Below are 16,080 nucleotides of genomic sequence, written 5' to 3'. Positions count from 1 at the left end.
GGTGAAACTGCCTGTAGAATCCCACTGGAAGTTCACATTCAACAAGACATCATAAAGGCGTATTGCGTCTTACTGAGTCGAGCACATTCCATCTTGTCATGAACATATTTTTGAAAGTCTCTCCTGTCAGGTTGGCCTTGCACCCTTATGAAGAATCTGCAGAATGGATAGTGTTGGCTATAATGAATGAATATAGAACGGATAGTGTTGGCTCAGTCATGGTTGAGAATTACTCATTTTGTTCCTTGTTGCAGTGACCTCAATCATGTCTGCTGGGATGAGAATCAGCAGGTTCTATTGGGGCAGAATAATCCGGGATGCATCAGAAGGGATCAGAGAGATAACATTGGAGGAGTTGGGTTTTCTGCTTGAGAAAGTGCTGTGAAAAAGTAGCTGTCTGCTCATGACCACGTCTTTTGTCAATAAGAGGTAATCTGTTAAATGTCTGCTCTTTCACATAAGCCAGTCTTCTGGAATTCAAGGAAGAAGTAGATAGAAAAGTGCTCTTCTTGTAGTTTAAGACTAAATAATTCAGACTTTTGAAAGTGATCATTTATTTTCATATTTTTCCTTGAACAATTCTGGACTCTTTAATAATTCCTTCCTATATCTTCCTTCTCATTTTCATTTTTAGTCTGCCTCCACCAACTCCCTTGCTACTGTATAATCCCATAACATTCATTCTTCTCATCTCAGGAAAGGTGTGGTTTAGGCAAAGATGGTGAGATGGAGCTCAAAGCTGGAGAAGAGAAGGAAGACTGGTGCTTTCTAATGAGCGTCAATCAAACCATGTCCATCTGTGGCCAGATAGTGGAGGATGGCATGTGGGGCTTGGAAAGAAAACATCTCTATATTTTTGTAAGTTTGTTTTGGCCTTGCCTGGTAGCTCAGTCAGTAAAGAATCTGCCGACAAAGCAGGAGACTCGGGTTTGATCCCTGGTTCGAGATGATCCCCTGGAGAAGGGACTGGTTGCCTATTCCAGTATTTTTGTCTGGAGAATTCTGTGGACAAAGGAGCCTGGTGGGCTACAGTCCAAGGGGTCACAAAGAGTTGGACACAACTGAATAAGCACACACAGCACACAATGTGTTTTCTCGGTATAGACTCTTGAAAAACTAACTTTGACTGTATTGAAACTAGGAGAAATGAGATTTGCCCACACTCTGTTGAGAATAGATATAGGGCATACTGTCAGATGAGGGGTAGATAGCATCAAGACAGCCAGCCCTGAATAGGAGGGGAATCAGGAGAACCACTGGGATGGGGGTAGGTGGCTGCGATGGGAGAAAGGAAGCAGAAAGCCAGGATGGACTCAGACACAGGTGGACATGCCACCTCCTTTTCTGAGTCTTTGAATGCAGGCTCTTTCCAATGGTGGGTACCTTTTCTCCTTCCCCAACTTCCCCGACACGGGGTCGCAAAGAGTCAGAGATGACTTAGCAACTAGACCACTACCACCACCACTTCTACTGTCTGCTAATATTTAAGAAAGAGGCCTCCAAGGGATGAAATGCAGCCTTGTGTGCCGTCCCACCTTTGGGACACACAGGAAGGTGATCTCGGAAACCCTGATGTCAGTCTCTTTGCACATTTTCTCTTGGGATGGTCAGATTTCAAATGAAAAAGACTTTTTTCCTGTGAAGAGTATGAGCCTGGCTGCAAATATCCTGTAAACTGAGTGCTTATACAGAATATATGGTCCTCACATTCAATGGCCAAGTGGACTTTGACTTGACCATCTATTTTCAATAGGCACCCTCATCTCCCACTGTCTGTTCTCCCTTATCCTAGAGAGATTCATTCATTCATCCTGTCCTGAGAACAAATCTCTGAGTTTCCACCATGGTGTGAAAATATCGAGGCCAACCTGTGCTGAGTGAGAACAGTGCGGGCAGTTTGACAGTCTGAGCGTTCCTCATATAGACTTTCAAACAACCACTCTTGTTTTCACCTCTGCTGACATTCCCAATGTATAATTACCCAGTACTGCCAATTTCTAATTATTAGAGGGGTTCCACAGTGCAAACCATGTTCAGCTTTTACCACTGGTGAGTCTAGTATTCATTTAATTCCTGCAGTGTCACTTATCTTTCATCCTTTTGCTTTCAAGCTTTCACAGTTCTCTTGACCTTTCTTTCTCTCTTGCTCCTTGACCTTGTTGATGCATGCCTTAATTTTTTTTCTTTTACTTTCATTTTAGTGAGGGTTTCAGGAGAGTGAGCAGTTATTCAACCTACTATATATAACCACAAGTCCTCTTGTGATCTCTAAAAGTAGTTTTCTCAGGAGCAAAAGCGCAAGAGCAGGGTTGTCATGTACAGTTGCACAGTTTGTATACTGCCCAACTCTAAGGGAAACTATTCCTGTCATATGTTTTGACAAATGTCTGGCAAATCACAGTAAAGTGTCTTGTTCTGTAAAAATAAGTATAACATAGCAATTGTTTAATAGAAATAAGGGGATTTAGTCTAATAAATAATCATGAATTTATTCTAATAAATAATCAGGAAGGGATTACTTTTTCTAAATTCATGCAAAAGAGACATGTGCTAATGACTATTCTGAGCAAGGGATTTGAGCTGAGACTTCTGAATTTAAAGATGTTTCTGAGTCTTCTGGTTTAAGTTGGCCCAGACTGCCTTCCAAAAATGGGCTGAGCAGAGTCTGAGACTGCCAAGCAAACAGGGAGTTTCAACAGGTGGCCTCGCAGTAGTCTGATCAGGATTTTTAAAACGTCTTCTGTGAGGGAAATAACCGAAATTTTCTAGCCAACATGGTGAAATAAAATCTTCCTAATTGGTAATAGTCGTAGACAAAATTGTATTTAAAAATAAAATCAGCAGCAGATTTCTAGTTGAAAGTCAGTTGGCTTAGAGAGCCTGACAGGACCTCTCCTAACTTCCTACTCAAATAACCATAAAGACAGCAAAAAGAATGAACATTTGTGCAAAACCCAAACTCACAGCCAACCTATTGCCAGAATCTTGGAAGAAAGTTTCCCAATAATGAGGTCTCTGGGGTGGACCTTGACATCAAAATCAATGCCCTAGTTGTGCATTGCCAGCTGAAATGGAACTCAGCTGACTGCTTCAGATGAGGGAGGGAGAACTATGGGGCCTGGCTCAGAGATCCAAGGTGCACATAAAAGCCCAAGTTCAGTTCAGTTGCTCAGTCGAGTCCGACTCTTTACGACCCCATGGACTGTAGTACTCCAGGCTTCCCTGTCCATCAACAACTCCTGGAACTTACTCAAACTCATGTCCATTGAGTCAGTGATGCCATCCAACCATCTCATCCTCTGTCGCCCCATTCTCCTCCTGCCTTCAATCTTTCCCAGCATCAGGGAGTCAGTTTCAGATGAGTCAGTTCTTCACATCAGGGGGCCAAAGTATTGGAGTTTCAGCTTCAGCATCAGTCCTTTCAATGACTATTCAAGACTGATTTCCTTTAGGATGAACTGGTTGGATCTCCTTGCAGTCCAAGGGACTCTCAAGAGTCTTCTCCAACACCACAGTTCAAAAGCATCAATTCTTTGGCACTCAGCTTTCTTTATAGTCCAACTCTCACATCCATACATGACTATTGGAAAAACCAAAGCTTTGACTAGATGGACCTTTGTTGGCAAAGTAATGTCTCTGCTTTTTAATATGCTGTCTAGGTTGGTCATAACTTTTTATCTAAGGAGCAAGCGTCTTTTAATTTCATGGCTGCAGTCACCATCTGCTGTGATTTTGGAGGCCCCCCCCCCAAAATAAAGTCTGTCACTATTTACATTGTTTCCCCATCTATTTGCTATGAAACCCAAACAGGGATCCATATAAAAGCCCCAAACTGTGGGGTCCAGCTCAGTAATCCAAGGTCCATATAAAAGCCCAAATTACCCTCCAATTGCATGGATAGCTCTTTTGAGTTTACTAGACTGATGCACCTGACCCCACTAGTAATTTTCTTTCCTTGGAGATTTACTTGGAAATTTTAACCCCTTAGAAAATACATAGCAGGAAGTGTAGTCTGGAGAGAGATGAGAAGAGAAAAGGCTGGAGAAGGCCTAGCAGAAGTGTGTTACATTCTGGGAGTTTAAATCCCAACAAATAAAGAGTTAGCAATGAGACCAGACACTGGAAGGGCATGCTGGGATTCATTTTAGGATAAGGAACCAGGCATTGGGTGTAAGAGAATGCCTTGGTCCACAACAATGATGCTGGGAGAATGTGGGCCAGTCACTGAAAATTAGGCAAGAAACTGTGCACCTGAACTCACCCTCCAGTTGTAAATCATTTCCAATTGTAAATGAACAATGCATGAGGTCAAGGGCAAGTCCTAGTCCTTGTCTGCTGGGGACACTAACCTCTAAGACAAGCAACTGGGAAAAACTGCAATAGTACAAGGAGCATGTAAGGAAAATACGATAGAGCAATAAAGTAGAATCTTAGAGAAAGTCTTTTGAAATATCACAAAATGATTTCCTGGGTGTTTGGTAAACTTGGTATCATGATTTCAAGTTTCTGGGGGTAAACTTGGTATCATGATTTCAAATTTCACACACATTGTTACCATAGCAGTAAGAAAGAAAAAACAGTATATATATATATACATACATACATATATATATATATATATATTTTAATGGAAAACACACAGTTGTTGCCACACCAAAAACTGCACATCCCTGTGGACCAGAGGTGAAGTAGAAATTAGAAAACAGGTGGGGACTGCTTAAACTCTCATACTAGAACCAACAGAGGCAACTGGGGCATTGATTCCCATAGAATATGTGTCAGCAGCCCAAAGCCAGCCCACTGCTGAAACCGGGGTTTAACGTGGGGCACCTCAACTCTAAAAGGAAGTGGAAAAACTTACCATTGCTGCCAATAACCTTGACGTGCATAAATCTGCTCATACAGACTGCACAGAGGGAGCAAATATAACTGAGTAACCAGGACCTGGGCCAGCCACTGCTACAGGCTCTGGGGCTCGATCTGTGATGCACTCCAATCTTATGATGGAAGGAACCCAAGCACCAGTCCAGAACCTGGTTCTGGTTATGCTGCTAGATGTGTGTATGTGATGTGTGTGTGTGTGTGAGAGAGAGAGGGAATGAGATCAAATAACAGAGAAATATGAACAATAAAAACAACTAGAGAATAAACTCAAAGAAATGCAACTAATAGAGCAATATGATGACTTACTGTAAAGTTCTTTCGAACTGTGTCTAAGAAAGTATAGCTCATAAAGTCACCAAATCCTTCTAAACCCAGCTCCACATCTTAGCTGTGTGACCTTGTGCAAGTCACTTGACCTTGTTGAGTCTTGGTTACCTCATCCAAAAAATGGGGATTAAAATAGTACCTATTTCATTGAATTACTGGGACTATTAGTTATGACAGTGTCTAGCATAGATCAAACTCAAAAGCAATGATGGAAGTCATATATTCATTAGAAATGGTAAAAAGAAAAAAAATCAGAATCAGTAACAGAAAATCTGATGAATAACATAGAAGATAAACTTGAGAAGTTCTCCCAAAGTTTCTAAGAAAATGAGAAGAGATTTAAAAATAATGATAGAAAATAAAATAAGCATAGAGGACATAGAAAAACATTCTGACATTTAATATAAACATTCTGACATTTAAAATAAGGATAGAAATTTTTGAATTACTGTCGATAACCTTGGATTCACAATATATAAATCTCTATGAAAAGATAGTTTGCCTTCTTTTCAAGGATCCATGAAATACATCGCTTGATTATACTAAGACACATTGTGTTATGCAAAGCCATAGGTTTTCAAGAGATTCTTTGGATTACCTCGGTCAAAACCAAGGGCCCCTAATTACAAGTAGGTTTCTAGGCCCTCAGTTCTCCGTTCAACTAAAAGTGTTCTGCTTTTCATTTTTTTACATGTTGGGGCTTCAATGAAGGTTTAATTTTTTAAGTGTTGTATTGGTTAAAAAATAACAAAAGGTTGAAAATTGCTGCCCTGAAAGTTTAATAAATTTCTAGGAGTTGAAATAGGGTATATAAACCCAATTCTCAAACTATCAGAAAAGTGACACCAGAAATTAATAACAAAACCGAACAAACCATCCTGGCTGCTTGGACCTTAAAATTACTATTCTAATTCATTATTGACTCAAGGAAAGGGAAAGGGAAAGTCACTCAGTTGTGTCTGACTCGGCAACGCCATGGGCTATAGAGTCCATGGGATTCTCCAGGCCAGAATACTGAAGTGGGTAGCTTTTCCCTTCTCCAGGGGATCTTCCCAACCCAGGGATTGAACCCAGGTCTCCCACATGCAGGCAGATTCTTAAGGGAAGTCCATTATGACTCAAAGAGATAATCAAACTATGATTATAGCCTGTATGAAACTATGACATAGTGCAACCTGTAAGATGTGAGGAAAACAATAATCAGGGCATAATCACAACCTCATAGTTCCATTATAAAGTGAAAATTAAAAAAGAAATAGGCACTTTGTCCTCCTATTTGAAAATTTTAAAAAATTTGCTCAAAGAAAAAGGGAATTTTAGAGATAAAAGTAAAAAATAAATGAAAACAAGAATAACAAATATAATCAATACACCTAAGAGCTGAATCATGAGTTAAACAAATAAAAAGAGATAATGAATTAGAGAAGCCTCTGGCAATTATAATTTTTAAAAGGAGGAAAAAAATTCATTTAATAGTGAGTACATTGTCATGCTTAGTCACTCAGTCATGTACAACTGTTTGGGACCCCATGGACTGTAGCCCACTAGGCTCCTCTGTCCATGGGGATTCTCCAGGCAAGAATACTGGAGTGGGTTTCCATGTCCTCCTCCATGGGATCTTTCAAACCCAGGTCTCGCACAATGTAAGTGGATTCTTTACCATCTGAGCCACAAGGGAAGCCCAAGAATACTGGAGTGGGTAGCCTATCCTTTCTCCAGGGGAGCTTCCTGACCCAGGAATCAAACCAGGGTCTCCTGCATTGCGGGTGGGTTCTTTACCAGCTGAGCTACCAGGGAAGCTCTTTAATAATGAGTAGTAATGAGGTAATGAGTAATAATGTGTAGTAATGAGGGTTATAATTCCAGGCCCAAAATAGATCATAATTTTATTACAGAATTTGTATACTCTGGGCAGGGAATCAATCCCTGCCACATGAATCGATCCCATATATTAGGAAAGAAATTTGATATATGAATCAAAATTCTTTGAAATTTGCTGCTTTTGGACCCAGAAATTTGTTTCCAGTCGTAAGTTTGATAAAATCACTATAGAGGTGAACCAGAGCTTATTTAAAATAGATATTCTTTTTTGCATTATCCAAAAGGACTTCCCTGGTGGCTCAGATGGTAAAGCGTCTGCCTACAATGTGGAGACCTGGGTTTGATCCCTGGGTGGGGAAGATCCCCTGGAGAAGGAAATGGCAACCCACTCCAGTACTCTTGCCTGGAGAATCCCATGGTTGGAAGAGCTTGGTGGGCTACAGTCCATGGGGTTGCAAAGAGTCGGACAAAACTGAATGATTTCACTTCCACTTTTCAAAAGAACATAACATGAGAAATTTCATAAGTGTTCAACCATATTAAATAAGATATGGTACATTTATTCAGTGCAATGCCATGTAACCATTAAAAAATTGTAGATTATTTGACACGTTTATTTCACTTGGTAAAGTGAAAAAGGCAAGCTTCAAAACATCAGTCCAGGCTTTGGGGGTGGATTAAATGATTTCATTCATTTATGTCATGCCATCAATGGAAAAGACATTTAACATGTGTTAGTTTTCTCTCCCACACAGGATTATTTTGAGAGCTAGTTATATATAATGTAGCTACTCCAAGCCTGGCATGTGGTTATTATCCATCATGTAGACTGTTGTCCGTGTTGAGGAGAGTTAAGGCTTAACTCTAGCACACACAAGCATTTTTGTCCCAGGATGCAATGAGCTAAAATATGGTTTCTGATGTGCTGAGGAAATGACAACGTGATCAAGAACATGTGTGTGTTAACCCTTTACCTACTGCTCTCTCTAAACTCATGTTTAGCACTGAATGTCTTGCTGATAATCAGAAAAGGGCAACTGCATGAAAACTAGACATTACTCTAGAATCCAGCCACTATTTCTGAGTCTGCCCATGAGCCAAGCTCTCTGTGTATATGTCTCATCTGACTCTAGCATGCATTAAGAGAGACCCTGGCCAATCTTACCAGTTGTCACATCCATTAGAAGACAAAAACTCCCTTTGTGATTGTTCTCATTAAGCTTGGTGTATTTTACCAAGAGCTTTAATAAAATTCTCTTTGTTGGAAGTCTGCAAACATTACAGTTGATTTTAATTTTTATAATGTGTTATATTGAGTTGGAATTGAACTCAGTCTTCCTTGAAGCGATAGTTTCACTGAAATATGCAAAACATGAGCTGACCCCTTCTTTTGCCTTGACATGGTCAAGGTGATGGATTCCTATCACGTGTGTCCAACAGAGTTTCTAACAGGAAGCTGTGCAAGTCTTTGCAGTGTACCTTGACATTAATGACTGTTATTTACTTCCACATCAGCCCTACATAAAATATCATCTGTGCAAAGTGTAATGGAATAACCTGCCTAGGTTTCTCTCCCCCTACAATTGGGATTTTTGACAACTCTCATTGTAGGAACATGTGGGTACATGCCCTTCACTTTAGGTACATGACTTACTATGTGGTTTACTGGGTAGTACTTCTTTATCCTCCCATCCTTTAATATTTCTGATAATCCCAAGCACTATTTTGTGTCTATTTCAAGCCTTCAGTTATCCTCCTATTTTGTGTCTGTTGAGTGTATCTTTATTCCTCATTCGTCTCCAGTTATCTTATTCCAATATTGGGCAAGACACAGTTGTTGCTATCTAAGGGCCTTTGGAGTCATTTGTTTTTTTGGTAGCATACATACAAGCTTATTTCCTTTCTTGGAACTGGGAAGTCATGTGGTATCAACTCATTAAATTGGAATTGTTTCAGGGATCTGGTTTATGGGTGTATAATAAGGTCAGGTTCTAAGGCCTGTGGGCAAATGTGACCTCTTTGTAGAAGGAGGACTGCTGTGGTGTGAGAAGCAGAGTTCTGACAATGCTCAGAAGGTTTCCTGGTCACCTAAATAATCTTACAAAACAACATTTTAATGACTTAAGTGTAAATAGATTAGACACATATGGATTCAATTTCCCTTCAAATACACATGACTTGGTAAAATCCAGAGCTTAGGGCAAAACGTGTTTTGGTTTATAAAAACCCAAACATTGGAAAATAAAACTGGAACATTTATCTAGCCCCAAATACGATGGGGTCAGCTTATTCCTTACCGCCAATTTACAACTTGTTCCAGGAAAGCAGAGCATGCCCCAACTATTCTTGTCTTATGTGATGACATACTCTTAAAAGAAGATATTTTCTTATTTTAAGATTTTTTTTATTTTAATGTTTTTTCTTCAAGAAAAATCTTTGAAGAAAACCTTATCAAGCCTCCCAAATGTAGGGTATCATTTGCTCTATCTAATGCATCTCTGATGTCTTTTCTCTTCGTGTGGTTCCATCTTTGGGTCTTCACATTTGCTTACTTTGGATTATTGATGAGCATATTTGTAGCTCCTGGGGGAAAACTCTTTTCTTAATAGCGATAATCAATCGTTTAAATATATATTTGTAACTTTTCAAAGACCAACTGTCTCTGAAAATAAAAAGTACTTTGAACCATAGTATAAAATTGTTCGAGCTTCTCTAAACCTACTGGGCCTGCAAGCTCACCTCATTTTCCTGCAGTGCCTCCTGAGTTTTTGTTCCAAGAGGGGGAGTGCAATGGATCACCCTGTCTTTTTAAGGTGATGGGTAAGAAAAGCAGTGAATGTGTAGCCAGTGAAGACGGTGGGTGTTTAAGACTTGCCCACCAACCAGAGAGGTGATTCATTATACCCAGTACAGTGTGTGTGCATGTGTGTGTGTGTTTGTGTGTGTGTGTGTGTGTGTGTGTTTTGTGGGGGTGGTGATCTGTCCCTAATTCCCAAAATAACCAAATAAGAGCTCTGAGTGGGAAAATGTGACTCATCAGTAAGTCAAGTCAAATTGTTGTTAATGGACCCTGTCTTCAGCCCATTATAACCATTTATACTGGGCATTGTGCATTCTGATTGTTAGAAATATTTACATCTACTTGTGTTTTGAGGTTTGTTTTTTTTCTTTTTATTAATGCAAAGCTCCAATACTTTGGCCACCTGATGCAAAGAGCCAATTCATTGGAAAAGACCCTAATGCTGGGAAAGATTGAAGGCAGGAGGAGAAGGGGATGACAGAGGATGAGATGGTTAGATGGCATCAACCCTCTTGATGGACACGAGTTTGAGCAAACTCCAGGAGGTGGTGAGGGACAGGGAAGCCTGGTGTGCTGCAGTCCACGGGGTCGCAAAGAGTCAGACACGACTGAGCTACTGAACAACAACAGCAATACAAGAGTGTGCCAGTGCCGCAATTTGGAATACAAACTAAAAATAAAAAAGCACACATTTATAACAATGAAAATTCTTCAAAATGAATGCTTCTGTGTTGACATGTTGATGCAGTCAGCATTGCCACAGATAAATAAAATCAGTTGATAACTGAAACTGTTAGTCAATAATATGGCACCCTCCCTTACTGAATCATTTTATCAGAAGTGCTCACCTAGAAGGTCACAAGGATGGTGATCATTTTGAACATTTGCTAGGTACTGTGTGTTTTATCTCAGGTATTACTCATCTTCCCCCAAATTCTTCAGCTTGGATGTTCTTAACGCCATTGCCTAGTTGAGAAAACTGAGAATCAGAGTGTGTAAGTGATTTAACAAAGGTTACACATTGAACGTAACAGAGACAGTATTTGAATCCAGATCTGGGTGGTCACAAATCCACTGTGTTCCATCCAGGTCCCTCATTAGCCCTTTGGTTATAAGGTGGGTAGCAAGGGCAGCAAAACTAAGACAGTGGTAGTGACAGCAAAGTAACAGCTAACAGTTATTGAGATAGGATTGTTATTATGAGACGGGCTTCCCTGCCGGCTCAGGTGGTACAGAATCCGCCTGCAGTGTGGGAGACCTGGGTTTGATCCCTGGCTTGGAAGGATCCCCTGAAGGAGGGCATGGAAACCCACTCCAATTCTTGCCTGGAGAATCCCATGGACAGAAGAGCCTGGCAGCTTCATAGGGTTGCAAAGAGTCAGACAAAACTGAAGCAACTTAGCACAACTTTACGATGAATATTTATTGAAGTATAGTTGACTTACAGTATATATTAGTTTCAGGTGGACAACACAGTGATTTGATAATCTCTTATAGAAGCCTCAGTTTATAGGGTGAATAGGAGTCTAACTTTTTTGGAATGCTACTTAAGTGGTTTCCTTTCAAAAACTTCCAGAAGAGTTGTTTTTGCACAGTCTTGTGCATTCTGACAGCAGTCACTAGAGGGCTCACGGGACAACTTGCCCTCTAGAGGTAGAGCCCAGAAAGCTGATGCGAAGCTGTCCTGGGGTTAAGAGCCCTGGGAGCTGATTGGAAGGCAGGGGGTCACAGAAGAACTTTCAAGAGAAACCTCGGGGATGAACAAGCTGGTTAAGCTCTTAAAAACCACGTATTAGTCTCCCATGAGAATGACTAGTGGAATGGTTATATCTGTGTGGTCCAACATGGAGCCACGAGCCATGTGTGGTTACTGAATTCTTGAAATGTGACTCCTGCAACTGGAGATGTCCTCAAAGTGCAAATCACACACAGGATCTCGAAGGCTTTGTGTGAAAGAAGAAAAAATGCAAAGTCTCAATCTTGTATACTGATTATATGTTGACATTATAATATTTGAATATATTGGGTTAAATAAAGTCTATTAGTAAAATTAATATCACTTCTTTTGCTTTTGTTGTTTAAAAGTAATTTCTTTCTTTTACTATTTTTTTAAGGTAGTGTGAATGGGCTTAGAACCTGGTGTAAATAGTCATTTTCCCACATAATTTTTCATGTGTGCGTGTGTTTTTTTAATTGAAGTATAGCTGACCTGTAACATTATATTCATTTTAGGTGTATAGCATGGTGATTCAACATTTATAAAATAAATTTAAAACTTTGTATGTTTGAGGACTTCTCTGGTGGTGGTCCAGTGCTTAAGATTCCTTGCTTCTAAAACATGGGGCACCAGTTCAATCCCAGGTCAGGGAACCAAGTTCCCACATTCTGCTTCACCAAAAAAAAAAGTCTAATAAAAACAGTTGTCTATGTTTGTGGTTCACATTATATTTCTTCTGGGTGGTGCTATGCTGAGCCATTTGCTAAGGAGAGAGAGTAACTTGGTGGGGTGCAGTGGAAGGGTGGGTACCCTGAGAAACCCCTGGGGAGGTTTGAAGCAGTTGAAGAGACCCTTCCACCATGTGCTTGGCCTGGGGTCAGAGGCGCTCCCTGAGACTTTGGTGATGATGACAGTGATGACAACGTGACTTGCCGTTAATTCTGTGTGTCAGATTAAGCTCAACACCCAGTGTATTAAATGCATCCCACAGTTGCCTCAGAGTTTCTGTGTGAATCAGAAGAGATGACTAGTGTCAAACCTAGATATAGAAAAAAAAAACACACCTTATGCATGCCATTATCAGTTTTCTTTTTGCAGTGTTTGACCATATAGCATCTAGAGACTGGAAACTGAAATTTCATGAAACACCGTTGCTTGTGTGATCTGTCTCTTCAGAGACAGAGGTCTCTGACCTTTCTGTTAACATCACCTATCACTGCAAGCTCGGCACTTGTCAGACAGATAAGGATGTTGTGCCTCACCTCCTTTTTTGAAGAATACAATGGAAATCTTCTAGCTCCTTCCTCTCTCAGAAGGCAGAAGTTCATTATTTTTCAATACTCTTTATGTAACTTGCAGAAGACAGATGAATAATATGAACTGTTAAGGCAAAGGCTTCCCAAAAGGCTTGGCCAAGGCTAAGGCAAAGAATCAAATCAGATGGAAATGGAAATGACCATGTGAAGTGATGAATAAAATGGTGACTCCTAATTATAAATTCTGGGGCATCAATGTGGATCATCCTTAGACTCTCAAAGTAACAGGAGCTGATGGTATCAATAGCCAAGGTTCTGTTCCTAGAATAAGTCCTTGCTAGTGGTAAAGAACCTGCCTGCCAGTTCAGGAGACATAAGAGACAGGTTCAATCCCTAGTTTGGGAAGATCCCCTGGAGAAGGGCATGGCAACCCACTTCAGTATTCTTGCCTGGAGAATCCCATGGACAAGAGGGGCCTGGGGGCTACAGTCTACGGGGTCACAAAGAGTTGGACACGACTGAGCAGATAACACTCACTTCTCATGCCATCTGATCTTTCTGCTCACCATCTCAGTCCCTGACCTCCAGAGCAGAGTATCCTCTTTTGACCCCAAAGTCACCACCATGGCCATCCCATAGGGCACTTCATTCCTTCCCCTCCAACCTTCCCAAAGTGAAGAAACCAAGATCCCTCCCTGCACCTGCCAATCAAGGTGAGGAATCCTTTTACTCCATAACTGGCAATACTGATAAAAATGTCAATATTTATTTCACATTAAGAAAGGTAGGATTAGCATTTAACAATGGACTGAGTTTCATTCTACAAATCATATAATAGAACTGAGTGTATCTTATAGCCATAGTGTCAGAGGTTGACTTTAAAAATACCTACCTATACCTCAGACATACACAGTCCCCAAATCCTACAACTCTAGAGAGGATGCCCCTCATTTGAATATACAAGTTCCAATGGATTTGACAAAGGTCAGCCTCCCACTATTGCTGGTGCATCTCAGTTCAACAGCATTGCATTGCTTTTCAAAACAAAAGCAAAGCCCATTTTGCCTTTTGTTTAGGGTTTTTCAGACAGTTTTTCAGACTTCCTGATGAGATAGCACATCTCCTTTTGTACTCATCTTCCAAGTCTAGTACAACCCACAAAACATGTACTTCAAGCATTTTGACAAACACACAGTACTAAGGAGGCTTAGAACAAAGAGAATAGGATGCAGCGAAGGTTAGCATGCAAAATACGCTCCTTGACCTTGTTTAGATGCTAAGTATTCCTTTCATCAATGAGTAATTCTACTCTGCCCAAGACGCTGAGTGATACAAGTCAATAAAACAGGATTGCTACCTTCAAGGTGTCGTTATCACTGGAGGAAGAACTAAACAAGTACACAGATAACTATAGGATCCCCCCCCCCCCCCATATTGTGTGAGAGCCTGGGGAGGACCCGGAGTGGTCCTTTAAAATGCCACAATTTCATTTTTTTTAAATTGAAGGATAATTTCTTTACAATGTGGTGATAGTTTCTGCTATTGAACAAGCTGAATCAGCCACATGTATACATATGTCCCCTCCCCTTGAGTCTCCCTCCCGCCATCCCATCCTCTAGGTCATCAGACAGCACCAGGCAGAGTCCCCTGTGTGGCACAGCAGCTTCCCACTCGTTACCTGTCTTACGCGTGTCGTGTATACACGTCGGTCCTAAGCTCCCAGCTCATCCCACCCCACCCCTCCCACCCTGTGCCCACATGTCCATTCTCTACACCCGCATCTCTATTCCTGCCTTCCTGCCCTGCAAAGAGGTTCCATGTTGAACACATATCTATTGCTAAATGCTCTTTTAAAATTGAAAAAACATGACTGTAATTACTGGAGACAAAATTTAGTCATACTGCAGATCCTTCCATGAGCTGTTTCTGTTTCATTCTGTGGCCAATATTTTGTGTCTGCAGGCGGGGTGGGTCTGGGAGCCACAGGTGTGGCAGAGAGGCAGCTGCAAAGGCCAGGTGGATGGCAGAGGAGGGGCAGGAAGGAGAGGTCAGGAGAGGGCTGGGACCAGCTGGGCGTGGAGGGGAATGATGGAAAATCTCTGGGTTTTGTCAGAGGCACAGGCGGGGCCGTCAGAAAGAGACATGGAGGGCGGTGTTCCCAGAGCTGTGGTTTGGGGCCAGCTATATAACACGAGCACTGAATCTTCTGGGCAAACCACTTCAAGCTGCCTTCCTATCAACCCCAAGTTCAAGAGAAAGTATACAGTTCCTTCCCTTTTATCTCCACACTTTGTATTTCCATGGGGCCGAGAACTTCCAACAAGTCAAGACATCTTTCTTCTCAAGACTCTGTTGCTCAAATCTGCGGTTCTATCTCCTAAGAGTTACTTGATACCTTTTTACTGGGTTTTATTTTTACATTTTGGCAAATAATTCCTTAGTTTTCAAACAACTGTATTTGTTATCACACTCCAAGTAGTTTATTTCAGAATCCTGGGATCTTTGAAGTTAAAAGCCCAAAGAACTGATAGCTAATAAGAATGGTCGTTTTGGTTCTTTGTTACAGTGAATACTATGAGGAATATTACTACCGATACCAAACAGCCATCCTTAAAAAAATGGGATGAAAAGCTCTCATCATTAGAATTCTTGTGCTGAAGTATTAAGAGAGTATCAGGCTTTTAAAAGGGGGAACTAGGATATTTCAAATATAGACTTCTCCCCCTCTCAGATGATAAAAAGTAGTGCTCTTGGCCATGGTAATAATTTCATACAAAGAATAAAAATTAAAAACCATGAATACATCTGAAAATACAACTTACCAAATTTTACTGACTGGTAAATTATAGACTGCATTGAGTTACTATGACAAATGTTAATGGAATATGGGTTGTTAAATGCTGTTTTCTCATTGGCTGATGACTGGTCTTTAACTATGAGAGAAGACCAGCCCAGTAAACAGGAAGTCATCTCCATGGCAACGGGCCATTCAACTTAACTCTTTTAACCCGTGAAGAGGTAATTACTTTATTTTTTATTTCCATTTTTACAATATTCACAGTTTATAATAGCAGTGAGGACCTCTGGGGTCAGGCATTTCCTGGCTGTTAATAACAGGCTGATTTCAGGCCACCAAAGCTTGAACATTGTGCCAATTCTTTTTTTTTTTTTTAATGAAAAGAGAGCTATGATTTTCTTTTTTCCTTCCTGAAGTCTGTAGCATAAATAAATGACAGGATTTTATGTTCACACACATGGTGTTTTGATTTCCTGCG

At 40.7% G+C, this 16,080-nt stretch overlaps 1 long non-coding RNA gene across 2 annotated transcripts in view; it reads right to left on the bottom strand.

Annotated features, from left to right (window-relative positions):
• LOC110127093 (uncharacterized) overlaps positions 1-15,714 on the bottom strand; it is a 75,493-nt gene extending 59,779 nt beyond the window's left edge. The window contains exons 1-3 of one of the 2 annotated variants that reach the window (XR_002310635.2): positions 15,628-15,676; positions 12,812-12,967; positions 10,681-10,798 (exon numbers count right to left, since the gene is read on the bottom strand). This is a non-coding gene — a long non-coding RNA (uncharacterized lncRNA). Of the gene's footprint in view, positions 1-10,680; positions 10,799-12,811; positions 12,968-15,627 lie in introns of both variants that reach the window. The other variant, XR_011488926.1, reaches the window with a different exon arrangement.
• Positions 15,715-16,080: the final 366 nt, after the last annotated feature.

Source organism: Odocoileus virginianus, chromosome 8 (genome assembly GCF_023699985.2).
Source record: "Odocoileus virginianus isolate 20LAN1187 ecotype Illinois chromosome 8, Ovbor_1.2, whole genome shotgun sequence".
Lineage (NCBI taxonomy): Eukaryota > Metazoa > Chordata > Mammalia > Artiodactyla > Cervidae > Odocoileus > Odocoileus virginianus.
Note: the sequence above shows the minus strand (reverse complement) of the source record. Positions and strands in the feature narration are given on the sequence as shown.